General features: G+C 45.9%; 1 protein-coding gene across 23 annotated transcripts in view; it reads left to right on the plus strand.

The window, feature by feature from the left end:
• Positions 1-15,967, plus strand: part of FNBP1 (formin binding protein 1) — a 165,574-nt gene that overhangs the window by 22,664 nt on the left and 126,943 nt on the right. The window lies entirely within an intron of this gene.

The following is a 15,967-nucleotide window of genomic DNA, read 5'->3' on the forward strand; positions in this document are numbered from 1 at the left end:
AAAATGAACACACATGCCTGCCCTGCATTATACTGCTGAAATAAGAAAAGGTGGAGAGCCCAGGAGGGGATTTTTGGGGGGAAGGAGGCGTGTGAGCTCTGTTCAGTTCTGATATAAACCTCGGGAAATATTTAGTGGGTTCCCATCATTCCATGCAATTTAGACAGCAATGCTAGATTCATGTGTTTCAACTCCTGGTTACCCCTAAACGTTTTTCATTTCAGCAGTATAATGTAGGGAGTCCTTTTGCTGCTATTATTGCAAATTGGCCAGAAATCAACTGTTAGATCCAGATGTGCCTTCTGCCCGCAAGGGGGAGGGGGAGGGAACAGTTTTCTTGGAAGAGGGGACGTCCCTTGGCTTGCTTAACTTCTTGGGCTAATGTGGAGCCTCGGGCCACCAGCTTCTCTAGCCAGGAACTAATCTCTAAGAAATTCTCTGTAGATCAGATTTTATGTGTTTAAATTATGGTTCTCACATTAATGGGAGCCGGTTTGCGGTTTGTGTGTGTTGAAGCAGGCTTATTCGGTGTCCGTTGTGTTGCAAGCTTTTTTTATGCACATAGAGTTAAGTTCTGGTGCTCCCTGCATGTAGAAAACTATATTGATGGAGGAGTGTTCAAGTTGTGTGAACCGCCACCTCCATTCTTAAGCGCAGACGCAATGGGGATTTTCATCAGTACCACAGCACAGCAAAGGTTAAAAGACATCGCCCTCCCTTTGCTGCAGTTCCAGTCCTGGTTCTCTCCTCCCTGCACCACCACCACCATTTACAAATTAAGAAATATACCCGCAGGGCCAAATTATGTGTTTAACATAAGGTAACACAGTTTAGCTCAAGTTTCTAGCCCTTATGACTCTGAAAAGGCACTTGAAAATACTTCGTCTGCACTGATGAAGTCAGAGGGGTGATAGAACACAATTTCCAGTGTTGGGTGGGTGTTCCTCTCCCCTTGGTCTGCAAAACTAGAACAAATTGTGCAAAATAGTAAAAAGGTCAGAATCATATCTGTAAAATGAGAAAAATAAGAAAAAAACATGCACATATCTTTAATTTGGATAATTTATGCAAGTTGCAGAACTGAATGGTTTCTTTTTCTTGGCAAATAATTTGGATGGACCTTGGTGCAAAATTGCATTTTATTTTACCATGGTACAATATTCTCTGGCCACGTAGATGTTAAGAAAACATTTCTCCTTTGCTTTGTGTTGTGGACAGCTTGTGTCGGTTGGGGCTGGGTTGTTTAAGGATTTGCTCAGCAAAGATTAAGCTAACAAAGAATGCATTTGTGCAAAATCCACTTTAGCAGAAAACCTTAGCGGGTTGTGAAAATGCGAACTAAGGATGTGTATTTATTTTTTAAAATTGTGTTTAAAACTAGATAGGCCCATACGTTGGTATGATGTTTGAAATGAATTGCTGTGGTTTTTAAAGGACTTCTCGTAAACCCTGTGTTTAATTTTCTTAGGAATGTGTTAATTGTTCCGAGAGATGGGATAATGTGTGTGAAGTCTATCTGTCTTTTCAGAGTGATTGTTTTAGAAGTTGAATTCAATGGGGCTTCCGAGTGGACACACATGGGATTGAGCTATTAGCTAGGGTCTCCACTGTGGCGCCCGTGAGCACCAGCGTGCCCACAGACACCTCTCTTGGCAACCATAAAGCTCTCTGCTCCTACTGATTTAAGATATTTAAAAATGAAATGCTTAAACCTGGGAGGCTGGCATGCTGCAACACAAACCCTCCTACCCTCTGGCACCATCACTATTTGGGTTCCCAAGGGTTGTTTTGTGTTCTGAAGCTCAGACCTTGTACTTAGGGTCTTGGTCAAGTGACTTTTCTTTTAGTCTCACCACTTTGCCTTCTGGGAAAGGAGAGTTCTATGTCTGCCCATGCCTACCATGGCAGCCATTTTGTGAATTGGCAAGCCCCACCCCCATGGCAGCCATTTTGTGAGAGCGTCCATGACACTGTGTCCAATTCCAGATGTGCACACCGATCCATAAAAGTTGAAGAGTCCTGAGCTAATTATTGTCCCCCCCACTTAATTTGCTCAGAAGAAAAGACTACTTTAGTTCCCTCATAGTCAGTTCTATTTACTTTAGATAATACCACATACCTTTTATAATATCCAGTTGCCTGCATTTTGCAGAATATTCCTGTTTTTTTTTTTCAGACTGGAACTATATGCTACAAGACAAACATTTCCCATTTATTTATTTATTTATTACCTTTCTAATCTGTCTAATAACTAATATTCTCTGTGTGGATGACCGTTAACAAACTAAAATGCCATATAAGAGTTAAAAATATGAAACTATTTAAAAGAATAAAATACAATATGATACAAAACAATGAACAGCACAGAAATTGATAAAGCAGCCGTAATAACCTAGAACTAGGTCTCTGTAAAGCCTGGGAGAAAAGAAAGGTCTTTGCCCTGCACTGAAAAGACAATAATGTAGGTGCCAGGCGAACTGCTTTGGGGAGTTTATTCCATAACTAGGGTGCTACCACTGAAAAGGCCCTCTCTCTTGTAGCCATCCACTGAGCTTCCTTTGATGGCGGCACATGGAGGAGGGCCTCTGAAGATGACCTAAGTATCCGAAAGGTACATCTGGGAGGAGCCTTGCCCATACTACACATTTTCTGCATAATTCAAGTAAAAAAGTGCAACACTTACAGAGAAAAATCAGCTGCAAAATGGAAGTGTGTGCTTAACCCTTCTGCATCCACCGATTCTTCCCTGCAAATGCCTCCCCAGGCGGTTTTTCATTAGTGCTTTTTCCCCTCTGGGCCTGTCCCTAAAGCCCTGGATATAAACCTGGTGGAAGGAGAGAAACAGCTGAGGGGTGGGAGACATTGATAGGCAAGAATCAGCAGCGAGGGGGAAGGGTTAAGCACCTCTTCCCCCTGCCAACTGATTCTCCACTACAGATTTTCATGCCCCTAGTGAGAGAAACCTTCTCACTATTCATGTTCCCACTGTTCATGTTATCTTCAAACTCGTGGTTTCCTTCAAAGACTCGACTGACCACCACCACAATTTTTTTGCATTTTTTCCCAAGTAAACAAAACCTAGTGTATCAACGGGGCATTTTCCAGTTTGGGACTCTGACGCATCTTCCCCAGTCACTTCAAAAATATCACTCATATCTTATCTACGATTTGTTGTGGGGTGTTCAGACACATGCTGAAGGGGACCATATGGCCTTCCTGGATCAGCCATCTGAGTTTGACCTTAATCTGCTGTTAATATTTGTTTTTTGACCAATTTCACACAGATCTGATTTTGACTTGGCACAGACAAGTGTTTCTTTTAACTGTGCTGGAGGGGCAATGCTCGAATTAGTGCCTTTTCTTTTCTTTTTGGTCTCCTTTTCATTGTGTGTAGAAATATTTTCAGTTTCTATCATTTGGACATGGCCATAGTTTTCAAACTATAACCCGTAGGGCAAGGGTACAGAACCTCTGGAACAGGGACCAATCCAGCCCTTTGTGGGTCTTGATATGGCCCTCCAGGGTTCCCTTCCCTTCCCCTAAACTCCAAAGGTTTGGCGCTTTCCCAGATTTTGTGGTCCCCCCCCATCCTAAAAGGTTGAAACACGTCTCCCAAGACTTAGGTCCTGGCATTAGAGCTTTAAGCTCAAATATGCTGGGATTTTTGGCCTCACCGTTTTTGCGTTCGACCCTGCCCACCACTGGAATGCGGCCCCCCGAGAGCTTCTCTGAAATGGAATCTGGCCCTCCAGCTAAAATTCATATGCTGCAGTGATAGGTTCATTTAGAAGCTGTGTCCGGATGTCTTCCGTTGCTCAACGCTGAAAGAAATCCATTTTCTTGACAACCTGCCTTGAAAGAGTTACTTACCCTTCGATGCAAATTAATTCTCCATCTGCCAAATGGCTGCGCAAAGCTGTGCTTCCAGGACAGCATCAATATTACATGGGAGTATCAATAAACCTCAAAGGTAGCCTGGATTTTCAAAGCTACTGTTGAGTAGTCCCCTCGCCTGCCACCCATAGTGCCTGTCTGCCGACAGCCATCTTCCATGGGCGACTTCTTGAAATAATTGACGGGGTGACCATGGGCACGATCTGGCCAATGTTGAGAATGGCCAAGTCTCTTTGATTTCAATGGAAGAGTTTTCAAGCCTGTACTGAACAACTCGGCTGTAGGAATTGGTGAGAGCTCATCAGTGCTGAATTTGGGTGGATCGATGTAAGAATGAACCATCCACAGGAACCCTATTCAGACATTCAACTTCTGTGCATAATAAACTTGTGAGGGGAGAAAAGCAACTAGTTCCAGCCCCGTCTTCGCCATCCCCATTGTCCTGTGAGAACTGGAGGAATACTTCTACTTGTGGGGCTTCCCATGTGCTGTAGAATAATAACAATAACAATAATAACAATTATTATTATAACATTCATATCCTGCCTTTGTTCCTCTTACAAGGAACCCAAGGTGGCTTACATCTTCCGTCTCCTCTCCATTTTATCCTCACAACAACTCTGTGAGGTAGGTTAGGCTGAGGGTCAGAGACTGGCCCAAAGTCACTCAGTGAGTGTCATGGCTGAACGGGGACTAGAATCTAGATCTCCTGTGTCCCAGTCCAGCACTGTAACCGCTGCACCACACTGCCTCTGTCAATTCCAATTTCTCATTTTCCCACTCTTAAAAAGTTTGGTTTGTCTCGAACATGGAGAATTCCTCCAGTCTTCAGTTCAGTTTGTCCCAAAGATTGAGATTTTCTTTTAAGTTTGCATGCATGAAAATTCCGAAGCATTTTTGTGTGCGTTTCTGCTCATACATGCATTTTGAATGCATTTGTGCCTAATCTAAACAGTTTGCCTAATATAATGCACTTTTGAGCCTTATTTTCCTTAATATATGCCTTGTTGTATGTGTTCTTTGGTTGGCGAACTCCATGGCCAAATCCTGGGATGCGCGAATTCCACCCCCATGCGTAGGTAGAGTCCTGGAAAACTGGGGTTCTGTGTTGCACGAGTGCCAACACAAGTAGAAAAGGCTCCTTGTTTGTAGAAGTGACACCTCCAACTTGTGGAGGGTGATGGGGGTGGAGTTAGTGTGGTGTCCTGGCTGTCTCCTCTTGCATGTTGATTATTCACAGAAGTAGGATGCCTGAATAGGGCTGGGAGCAAGCGATGATAGGAATCCAGATTTTGGCAGGGCGGAGAAGATTTTGCCTGCTTCATGACTACGTTGTTCCAGGCGGTTGCTCTGCCTTGTGTTCCACTCTGCCAGAATTCCGGTTTAACCAGCAGAATAACCAATTTGGGCAACCTGAATTGGGTGGGGTTGGTGGATGACCGCTGCACCAAGGCCTCCATACAGGGAAGGTGTAGGATGAATAACGACACCTGTTGCAGGAGCTCCAATGGGGGGGCCATGGCACAGAAGGAAATCCCCTTGTTCGTCATGGTCTCTGTGCATCGCACACATGGCCTCTGTGCTGAGCCTCGTTCAGGAAACTTCTAAAGCTGAGGAACGTCTTGGCGGGAACCGTTCCCTCACCGTCTACTGCGCATGTCCTGCAGGTTCCCACCCTTTCCCTCAGTTCTCTTTCATCCGCCTAGCTGGCAGCCTCTACGGGATTTTTGTCCGTGTTTAGAGAATGTTCTAGTGCACGCACTAACGCTGAGGACTTTGTTTGTTTTTTCTATAGTTATTCTAGTTTTCTTTTCTTCATTCCACAAAAACCTGCAGGTCAGAGATAAGAATGGGATTCCTCTCCTGAGGGGAATCCCTCTTGTAAGGCTGAGTTACAGGCTGTAAGAGCTTTAAGCTCAAATAAGCTGGCATTTGGGGGACCTGGCCTTTTGCCTTCATCCCTGCCCACCAGTGGAATGTGGCCCCCCAGAAGCTCCTCCAGCAAGCCCCGTTACGGGATACAGCACATGCTTTCCACGGAGACAGTCCCCGGTTCAGTCTCCATTTCCTCCAGTCAAAAGGGTAGCGGATCTTATCCCTTGCACAACCCGTAAGCCCAGAAAAGGCTGAACACAGTAGCGAGTGGGGAAGAATTTGCCATGTGTTTACAAGGCACCACGCATGGCAAACGGAGTGACATTTTCAAGAGCTCTTTGTTTGTCCTGGCGAATTGGATGTTTTCTGTAATTGGGCTTCCAGTCTTCAGTACTTCTTCCCACGGCACTCTGTGCAAAGAGCAATCGCACATTTTTGCTGTTACCCCCCCCCCCGAGCTGTCACATAGTTGTATCCTATTCCAGCTATAGAAAAGGACATCAGAGCCATGCCACACGTTATATGCAGTTGTGTACATAATCAAGTGTGTTTTGCAACCGTTGCCGCTTGTGATCAGCGGTCATGAGGCAAGCGCGATCCAGCACCCACCACAGCCCATTTCTTTATTTTTATTTATTTACGACATTTATATACCACTCCACATCTGATCTAGACTGATTCTGGAGCGGTGAACAACAAAAGATAAAAAGATAGGGAGAGTGAACATAATAATAATAATAAAAGTCCATATTAAAAATTGTTCTTTTTAAAAACAGAATACCGATAAAAACCATGGCTGGTCATCATTATCGTGTTCATCGTTTAATTTATATTCCGCTTTTCCACAAAAAAGTGCCCAAAGCAGCTAACAAAACAGCAATACGGAAACAAAAAAGCATTCCAGTACATTATCAGAAATAGTACATCATTACAATAATAAACAACTCATTTTACTAATACAAACATTATAACATTTCAAATGAATGTCAAGCTAGGTAAAATCAAACATTACAATGCAATACCCATCATTAGTTTTCAGTAATGTGGTCAGTCAAGGAAGGCTTCCTGAAATCAAGATGTTTTCAGGAGGCTCCGGAAACGACACAGTGTTTGTGCCTGCCTGACCTCCAGAGGCAGGGAGTTCCATAGGAAGGGGGCCACCACACTGAAGGCTCTTCTCAGGGTGGACTCTGGTTGGGCCAGTTTCTCTGGCAGCCAGCCTAACCCTTTCATCCAAAGTCCCATTCGTTTCTTGTTTGTTTGAGACAGGGCTGTTGATCCTCGAATCCAGCCCACCTGGGGTCTCAATCCAGCCCTCCAGGGTTCACCAGATGGCCACGCCCCATCTCCTGGCCCCACCCCCTTTCCCCCAACCACCATTTGTTTAGTTTCCTGGCTTTTGTGCAGCCCCCCCCCCCCCAATCCTACCATGTTGAACTGCCTCTCCTAAGACTTAGTTACTGTTCTGGCAGTAAGAATTTTAAACTAAAATATGCTAGTATTTGGGGTATTTAGCCCTGCCCTCTGGGGGCAAGGCCAAAGGTAAAACAGGGTGGGGCCAAAGGTAAAGGGGTGTGGCCAAAACTCAAAACATACCAGCATATTTTAGCTGAAAGCTAAAATGGCTGCCAGCGTAGTTTCAGACAATGCTGCTACTCACTGCTGCCTAAGTAGGAAGGGTCTCACCTTAGGACATTTTTCCCTGGGTCTTCTCAGACTTAGAGCGGTCCCTGGCCCAACACTTTTTTCCTGTCAGAGGCCTACGTCTCACTCAGATGGTCAGCCTGATGGTCAACCTGTATCTGGCCTGCACACGCTGCTCGTTGTTGGTTTGGTCCTGGTCCTGGTTGTTACTGCAGTGGTCAACCTGCAACTGGGCTGTATAACTTGCTTACATGACTGCATGCTCCTCTGTGCATGAACAAGTCAAGACATCCCTGCATCTAGAAAGCTAGAGTGCCAGGGAGGTGTGCTAGCTTTCTATGTGCAGGGAATTTGTTTAGAGAGGAGCATACAGTCATGTGAGCCCCCACCTGGAGTTGATCGCCACTGTGAAAATTGGTCAGCAGCGCTGCTAAGTATAGCTGGTGCATTTTCAAATGTGTCACCCTCGGTAGAAATTGTTTTTGTTGCATCTGTGAAGTGTGTAATGCAGCCTTGCCCAATTGGGTGCCCTCCCAATGTGGACTGCAACTCCCATCATTCCCTGCCTGCTGGGAATAATGGGAGGTGTAGTCCCAACACATCTGGAGGGCGCCAGGTCGGGGATGGCTGATGTCATGAAAGAGCTCTTTGGGAGAGGGGCCACTGCAAAAAACACAGTGAAATGTAATGGATATTTGAGTTAAAGCTGCATTATTCATTCTGGCTTCCCTGCCTGAGGCTGAACAAGTGCCTTTGTCTGCTTTTGGTGGGTCAGCATTCTCCGCAAATATTTTCCCTCTTTCTCCCACCTACCTCCTTGCATTCATTTGATTCTGTGGGGGAATCTTGTTAACTGAAAAACCACGTAGCAGCTTCCTTTTCTTTAGAGAAAGGGATTTGGGGTAGTACGTGGCCATTGAAACCAGAGTTTTGTTGGTTAAAAACCCCAGCTTTTTTTTGTACTCCTCTGCCCCCCCCCCATAAAAGGCTTCTTTCAAAATCTAGTTGGGAACATGAGTTCATGGGTTTAACTACTTCATGCTGCATTGTTTGGTCCTACGATGAGAACTCCCTTCGGGCCAATTGCCATTAGCATTTTATCCCAGCACAGTACCATCTAGATAACTTCCCAGGCAGTTGCCCTGTTGCTATTTCTCCCTCAATATGTCATTTTCCCCCAAACTATTTTTGTGTTTTTTCCCTGGGGCTTGTGGTTTCCGTGTGCTACAAAGTCTTATGCATTCCAATCTAGCAGTATGATAATTCTGATGGGTGGCAGTGGCTTTAAAGATGTTTTGCAATATTTCTGCCCACCTTCTTCTTCCCTCCTGTGTCTTTCTCCTCCTCCAATTCCCTGCTGTTTTCTTGCAGGGATTTTGATTGGATTTTCGGGCAGGAAATCCATGGTTTTGTGCATGTGGCCATTTTTCACTGTGCACTTACACAGCTGTGCAGCTGTGATCATACACACACTTCATTGTTAAAGTATTCCTGCACAGTTGTGGAGATATGCACGCAGTTACCCAACTTTTTTTTAAATAGCCAAAAATGGCACCATGATCTTCCCACCTTCTCCCCTCATCTTTCTCTCCCCCCTTCTGCTATTCCCTGCTCTTTCTTTCCCCCTTCCCACAGTAGGATCTATACTTCCTTCCCATCTCCTTTTGTTCCCTGCTGTTTCCATGGGATTTGTGGGAAGAAAATCTATGATGTATTTAATTTTTTGTCACTATTTTTCACTGTGTACTTTCATAGCTGTGCAGCAGTGAATAACAGCACACGTTATTTTTAAACCTCCATTCCTGTGTAGCAGTCAAGGTCTATGTGGAGTTAGCGGACTTTTTTTTTTTTAAAGGAGCAACCTGAAACATTAACATGCTCTCTAGTTTCTCCCATAATTGCAGCACTACTCTGTGTGGCTTGTGGCACGTGCATGCACTATGAACGCAAATGATAAAGCATGCATGACTGTTCAAACCTCTCCTCCTCCCACAATTGCAACACTATGCATTTGTGACGTGGCACTCAATTGCGTTACAAACGTGGTTGATACTGCAGTGTATTGATCACCAAGTGCCATCAGACCAGCAATTGTTTTGAAAAAATACTGTAGTGTAGATTAGCCTTCCCCAGCCTGTTTTGGACTACAAATCCTGCCAGCCCCAGTCAGCATAGCCAGTGGTCAGGGATGGTGGAAGTTGTAGTCTAAAACATCTGGAGGGCACCAAGTTGGGGAAACTGGTGCAGATTCTCCAGTACAGATAGAGATATTGGAATGAAATTTGGTGGACATGTTCGGAATGCTATCTGATGTTTCAGGCTACGATACCAGCTAGGCTATCATATCTGTTTTCTAAGGACACTAGAAAGCTACAAAATATCACCGTGGTCTGGTTCACATGTAAAACTAAACTATGGTTTATTGTTACACAGGCGAGCCTCAGGGCTTCTCCCTCTGGTGTGGCTGCGAGGAGGAGATTGGAAACTTTCGCTTTTGTTTTCAACTCACTGTAGCTATTTGCTGTGACTGAACTTGGACAGTTAGCATTAACTGTGGTTTCAGGAAACAAGCCAGCTTCAAACTGTAGTTTATTATCCTGGCTTGCTTCCCTAAATCGTTGTTAACATGAACCACAGTTCTTGCTTCAGTCATAACGAGTAACGGTGGTTAGTTCAAAATGGAAGGAAAAACTCCATTCTAGCTCTCAGGGACACCAGAGGAAGAGAGGGGAGGGTGGCTGCGCTGGAGGGGCATGGAAGGGGACGCACATGAGCCCTAGGAGTACATTACTTCATGTACTCCCATTTTGGCTTTGTTCAGTGGAGGCTGGTGGCTCCAGTGTCAGTGGGGCTATACATCCGCACTGGGTTTCAGCCAGAACTCCAAAGGAGCTATCCAAGATGCAGAACCCATTTGGGGGCCAGGGTTCAGCACCTTGGATAGCTTCGTTACAGTACTGACTGGTTCTGACTGAAACCCAGAGCAGATGCATTGCCCCACTGAAGCCATTTGCACTGGCTTCATTCAGCTTTCCTCCTAAGGCTGTCCGGATGGAGAGGGAGATTGGCATCCCAGCCCTTTGAAATATGCAGTGATTCCCTCACATGTGTGCGCTGAGGTTGTTTACTTTGTGGAACTCCGCAGAGATCTCAAGGGTTGCCAGCTCCCTCCTGGTTCTCCTGACTCATAGAAGTGGAGCGAGAAAGGATATTTTCCTTGCAATTTCTTTATGATAAAGCAGAATAAGTTTGTGTGAATCAGCAGTATCCATGAAACTCTGAATTTCTTTGGCAAAAAGCGCACCATACTCCTCAGGATGCATTATCAAAGTACGTACAGAGAGAGAGAGAGAGAGAGAGGGAAAGTGAGTCTTTGCTGCAAAGTATATTCCTACAACTTGAGGAGGTTTCCACTGGCTAATTAACCTGAAATAAAAGCACACAGCACATAGTTAAACTATGGAATTCGCTGCCACAGGAAGGAGTGATGGCCAACAGTTTGGATGGCTTTAAAAGAGGGTTGGACAAATTCTTGGAGGAGAAGGCTATCAATGGCTACTGGTCCTGATGGCTCTGTGCCACCTCCAGTACCAGAGGCAGTGAGCCTATGTGCACCAGTTGCTGAGGAACATGGCTGGGAGGGTGCTGTTGCGCTCATGCCCTGCTTGTGGGTTCCTGGTTGACAGCTGGTTGGCCACTGTGTGAACAGAATGCTGGACTCGATGGACCCTTTCATCTCATCCAGCAGGGCTCTTCTTTACGTTCTTAAAACATAGGAAACTTTACCTGATTAGACCATTGGTCTATCCTGCTCTCTATTGTCCACACAAGGAGTGGGGAACCTCTTTTAGCCCAAGGGCCAAATTCCATTCTGGAGAAGCTCGTGCAGCTAAATTCCAGTGGTGGGCGGGGCAAAAGGGGAGGAGCCAGAACAGGAAAAACGAAGCAAATTTTAGCTTAAAGCTGTTACTGCCAGTATTTATTTTATTGGTACCTAGGGATGTCGAAGAATCTATCCGGGGGTGAAGTTCATCAAGCTTCAGTCAGCTCGAGACCCCTGGACTTTGGCTCGCTTTGATCTGCATCAAGTCGGGCCAGCTTGTGGATTTCTGGGCTTTTGTTATTATTTGTGTAAAGCAATTTGTGGAAATGACAGTTTTTGGCCACAATTTGCATTATTTGCGCAAATTGCTGTTGAAATTTGTGCAAAATGCTTTTTGTGCAAAATGCTTTTTTTCCTGGAAAGGAAAAAAATCCAAAAAAGTTCCCAGATTGTGGGAACAACTCCCTGAAACCTGTCAGACCCCAAAAGGGCTGGATTTCCCAGTGCTGGACTTCCCTATTTGTACCTTGCCTTCCAAAAAAAGGCACTCAAGCCTTTGGAGAGGTTTTTGAACCTTTCAGAATGGGGGAGAACTGCGCAAGATCCAAGAGACCACCCATCTCCAGTTGGGGGGAAAGGGGATAGTGCCAAGGGAAGGGGTGTGGCCATCTGGGAACACAGGGGTGGACAGATTTGGCCTGCGGGCCTGGGTGTCCACACACCTGGTCCACACACCTGGTCCACACACTGACACACTGCCTGGCAGGAGCTCTTGGGGGTTTCAGGCAGGGTTCTTTCTCAGCCATGCCTGCTGATGCTGGGGACTGAACCTGCAACCTTCTGCATGCCAAGCAGAGGCTCTACCATGGAGCCACCACGTTGGACCACTGCTTCATGGCTCTAAACTGTTCTACCACTAACCTACAGCCATTCTCCAAGCATCCGAGTACTACAGGACACAGGCCAAACACACACATGCATTCTCTCGTGGCCTCCTTGAACAGTGCGTTTGCTGCCTTCCTAACGTTTACAAAGTTGTTTATTGCTGCTTGTTAGAGATATGTCCTATGAGCATCAACAGGGGGGTGTTTTTAGTCATCGGCCTGCTTTTGCTCAAGGGAAAGGCTCGTGGCTAAACTGTAATGTGGATTCTTATGTTTTAACAGTTGGCGTATGGAAGCGAGAGCTTCAGGGGGCGAAGAAGGGAGGGAACAGTGTGCGTGTGAGGTCAAATACTGGGTGGTGGCTGGGAGCATATGTTTTCCATGCACAAGGCTGCCGATTTAGTTGCTGGATCCTCCAGTTCAGAGGAGTTCGGGCAATAAGCCTGCGAAAGACCATTGCCTGAGAATTTCAGGAGAGCCTACTCGTCCGCAGAGCCGGACCTGGGTAGCGAAGATTAGTGGGTCCGAAGCGGTATAAGGCAGTATGTGCTTATGGGGATCGGCCAGAGCTCAGCATATGGGAAGTCCCAGCTTCGTTCTGGCATCTCCAGTTTTGGGGGAACAGGGCTACTTAGAGAACACCTGTCCATCAAACCCAGAAAGCCAGTATCATGCTTACAGGGTGGGATGGGGTATGTGTCAGGGCTGGAGGCGGTCCTTACGCAGAGTCTGGGGTGAAGCCAACAGGGTTCACACCGAGAGCGCAGCACCAAACGAGGAGGAGCATGCATGTGCAGAGCAACCTGAGGCCTAGGCGAGCAAGGGTCAAGCGAAGAGCACAGAGAAGTCCAGAGGCAAAGTCACTAGGCAGCCCAGGATCTGCTCACAGGAAGGCTGCTGGAGGATGGGTTAGGTAGATCAGGGAGCAGAGCTGGTGTAAAGGCGTTGTTGTTCCAGCTCTCCCTGCTGAGGATGGAGGTGTCTGAGCAGACGTTTTTGGTGCCCCACTCAGGTCTCAGCTGTAGAGCAGCCTAGGCTTCTGGAAGAAGTCCTTCTCAAGAGGAGGGCCCTGCTCACATGGAACCTGTTACTCATGAGGAGCCCTCCTCTGCCCCCGGGCACTTCTTTCCATAGGGATTATTCTGGCCTGCCTCCTGAGATGGTGCCGTTCCCGGGGGCAAGGAGGTCCATCTCCGTCTCAGAGGTGGGTCTCGCCTCCTCTGGCCATGGGGATGGTCCCGTGGCCATCTCCCCCAGAAGCCCAGGCTTTTCCTGGTCCGCCCCCCAGTCTCCTGGTATAAACTGTTCCTTGACGCAGTTTGTCTCCTGGAGCCCTCCTCCTGAAGTGGATCCCTCCAGCAGGATTGAGACCATAGTGTATCCTGAACCCCCAGTTTTTGGTGCAGCTGAGCCCCAAGTAGGTTGTTGATTGATTGATTTGATTTGTACCTCAACTTTCTACCAAGAAAAATGGACTTCCAGGCAGTTTACAATCATAAATAAAACTTGATTAATACAATAATAAAAATCAATGCATTAAAACACAAGAACTCAACAGTAAAAGAATAAAAACAGCACCCAACGCAATAGACTCACTCATATGCCAAAGGGCTGCTTGAATAAGCAAGTCCTCTTCTAATTTCTTTTGCTTGGAAAGGGACATGCTTTTCTGAATGGGCTTCTTGGCTGACATGTTTCCAATTGTGGTAAAATTACACCATGCACCAAACCTCAATGTCAACTTACTTTAGGGGAATTTCACTGCTATTTCAGTTTGGCGTATGTCTCTATTTTTTTTTCCCCTTTTTCTTCCCCTTGCTGAAGCAAGCTTACAGCTGGTTCCAAGTTTGACCATGGTCTCCTTTGGACATAACTGTCAAAAATGTTATGTCCTCTTTGCTTAATTCCTTGAAGGGATCAGATTCAGGCTAGGTTGCTCAAAATGGAACGGAAGTGATGGAGGGGGGGGGAATGCACAAAAGCCAGGAAAATGCAGAGAAGGGGCGTGGCCAGGAGAAGAGAACCTTGGAGGGCCAAATTTGGCCCCCAGGTGGGCCAAATCTTTTTCATAATAGGTGGTCTTTATTTGCCGATTTTTGGGATAACACAGTTCAACAACATCTAAAGGAGGAAATTGTGATATTTGTAGTGTTTGTAAGGTAGCTTTCTGTATAATCTGGATTATATGCTTAAAACAAAGAATATCTCAATTCTTCATATGCTAAGTTTTAACTCAGAGGGATTCTGGGAGCATACCCTGTACTTGCTACTTGAATCGTGCATCATTTTCAGTTCCTGCAAATTGTTCTGAAAAGACAGCTAGCCAACCATGAAAACAACTGTTTAGGCATGTGAAACTAAGCAGTACCTTTTAAACTCACCACTGACATTTTGATTTGTGCATTTCTGAAAAATGATGACAGATTGCACTGGCGGTGGGTGTCCGTAAACCCTCCCGGCTGAAATCTGGGTTCCGTTTTGTGTGGTGCGCCATGTATACCAGGAAAGGGTCAAGCAGTATGTGTGTGACATGTGAGTTAACTTCTAAACTCGCCTGTTTCTGACACATGTTTAGGAGACCCTCTAGATCAGGGGTGCAGAACCTCTTTCAGCTGAAGGGTCTAATTCCACTTCGGGGAACCTCTCAGGGGCCGCATTCCAGTGGTGGGCGGAGCCAAAGGCAAAAGTGGGTGGGATACAATACAGCATATTGTAGTTTAAAGCTCTTCCTGTCAGTAACTTGGCCTTAGGAGAAGCATTTCAACCATTTAGAAGGGGGGGGGGGAAGCAGCTGGGAACCCACCAAATGATTGGCGGGGATGAGTCAGATTTGGCCTCAAGGTGGGCCGTATTTGGCCCATGAATCTAAGATTCTGCACCCCTGCTCTAGATACTTATACTCTTTTAAGGGCTATCTCAGAACTTCCCCTGGCCACATCCCCTTTCCCCCCAACTGCTGATCATTTGGTGGCTTCATAGCTTTGGAATGGTTTCCCCCACCTCCATTCCAAAAGGTTGAAATGCCTCTCCTAAGACTTACGTAGTGGCAGCAGTGAGAGCATTTCATAAACTCAGAACAATGATCAGTAAGGTCCCATGGCAAGCGATGCTAGCAAGAAAAGGAGTCCAAGATGGGTGGGAGCTTTTAAAAAAGGAAATTCTCAAGGCACAATCACAAGCAATTCCAACAAGAAGAAAAGGTGGAAGACAACAGAAGAAGCCAATGTGGCTTCACAAAAAGCTTAGGGATGACCTGAAAACAAAAAAGGACACATATAGGAAGTGGAAAGAAGGCCAAGTAACAAAGGAAGAGTACAAGCAGATAGCACAGAATTGCAGGGATGGCGTCAGGAAGGCTAAAGCTGAGAATGAGCTGAGGTTAGCAAGGGATGTTAAAAACAACAAAAAGGCTTTCTTCAGCTACGTGCATAGTAAAAGGCAGAGGAAAGAAATGGTTGTTCAGCTATTAAATAAGGATGGCAAAACAATAACAGATGACAAAGAAAAGGCAGAGGTGCTCAATTCCTACTTTGGCTCAGTCTTCTCCCAAAAGAGGGTCGATGACCCCCCTGACAAAGGCGAAGTACAGGCTGAAGGGGCAGGATTGCAGCTTGAGATTGATAGGCATATGGTCAAGGAACACCTCATTACTTTGAATGAGTTCAAATCTTCAGGGCCAGATGAACTGCATCCTAGAGTCATAAAGGAACTGGCAGAAGAACTCTCAGAACTGCTGTCTATTCTCTTTGAGAAATCATGGAGGACAGGGGAAGTGCCAGATGACTGGAGGAGGGCTAACGTTGTCCCTATCTTCAAAAAGGGTAAAAAGGAGGAACCTGGGAACTAC

Source organism: Heloderma suspectum, chromosome 14, assembly GCF_057233095.1.
Source record: "Heloderma suspectum isolate Gila_16-S chromosome 14, 16-S_ref, whole genome shotgun sequence".
Taxonomy (NCBI): domain Eukaryota; kingdom Metazoa; phylum Chordata; class Lepidosauria; order Squamata; family Helodermatidae; genus Heloderma; species Heloderma suspectum.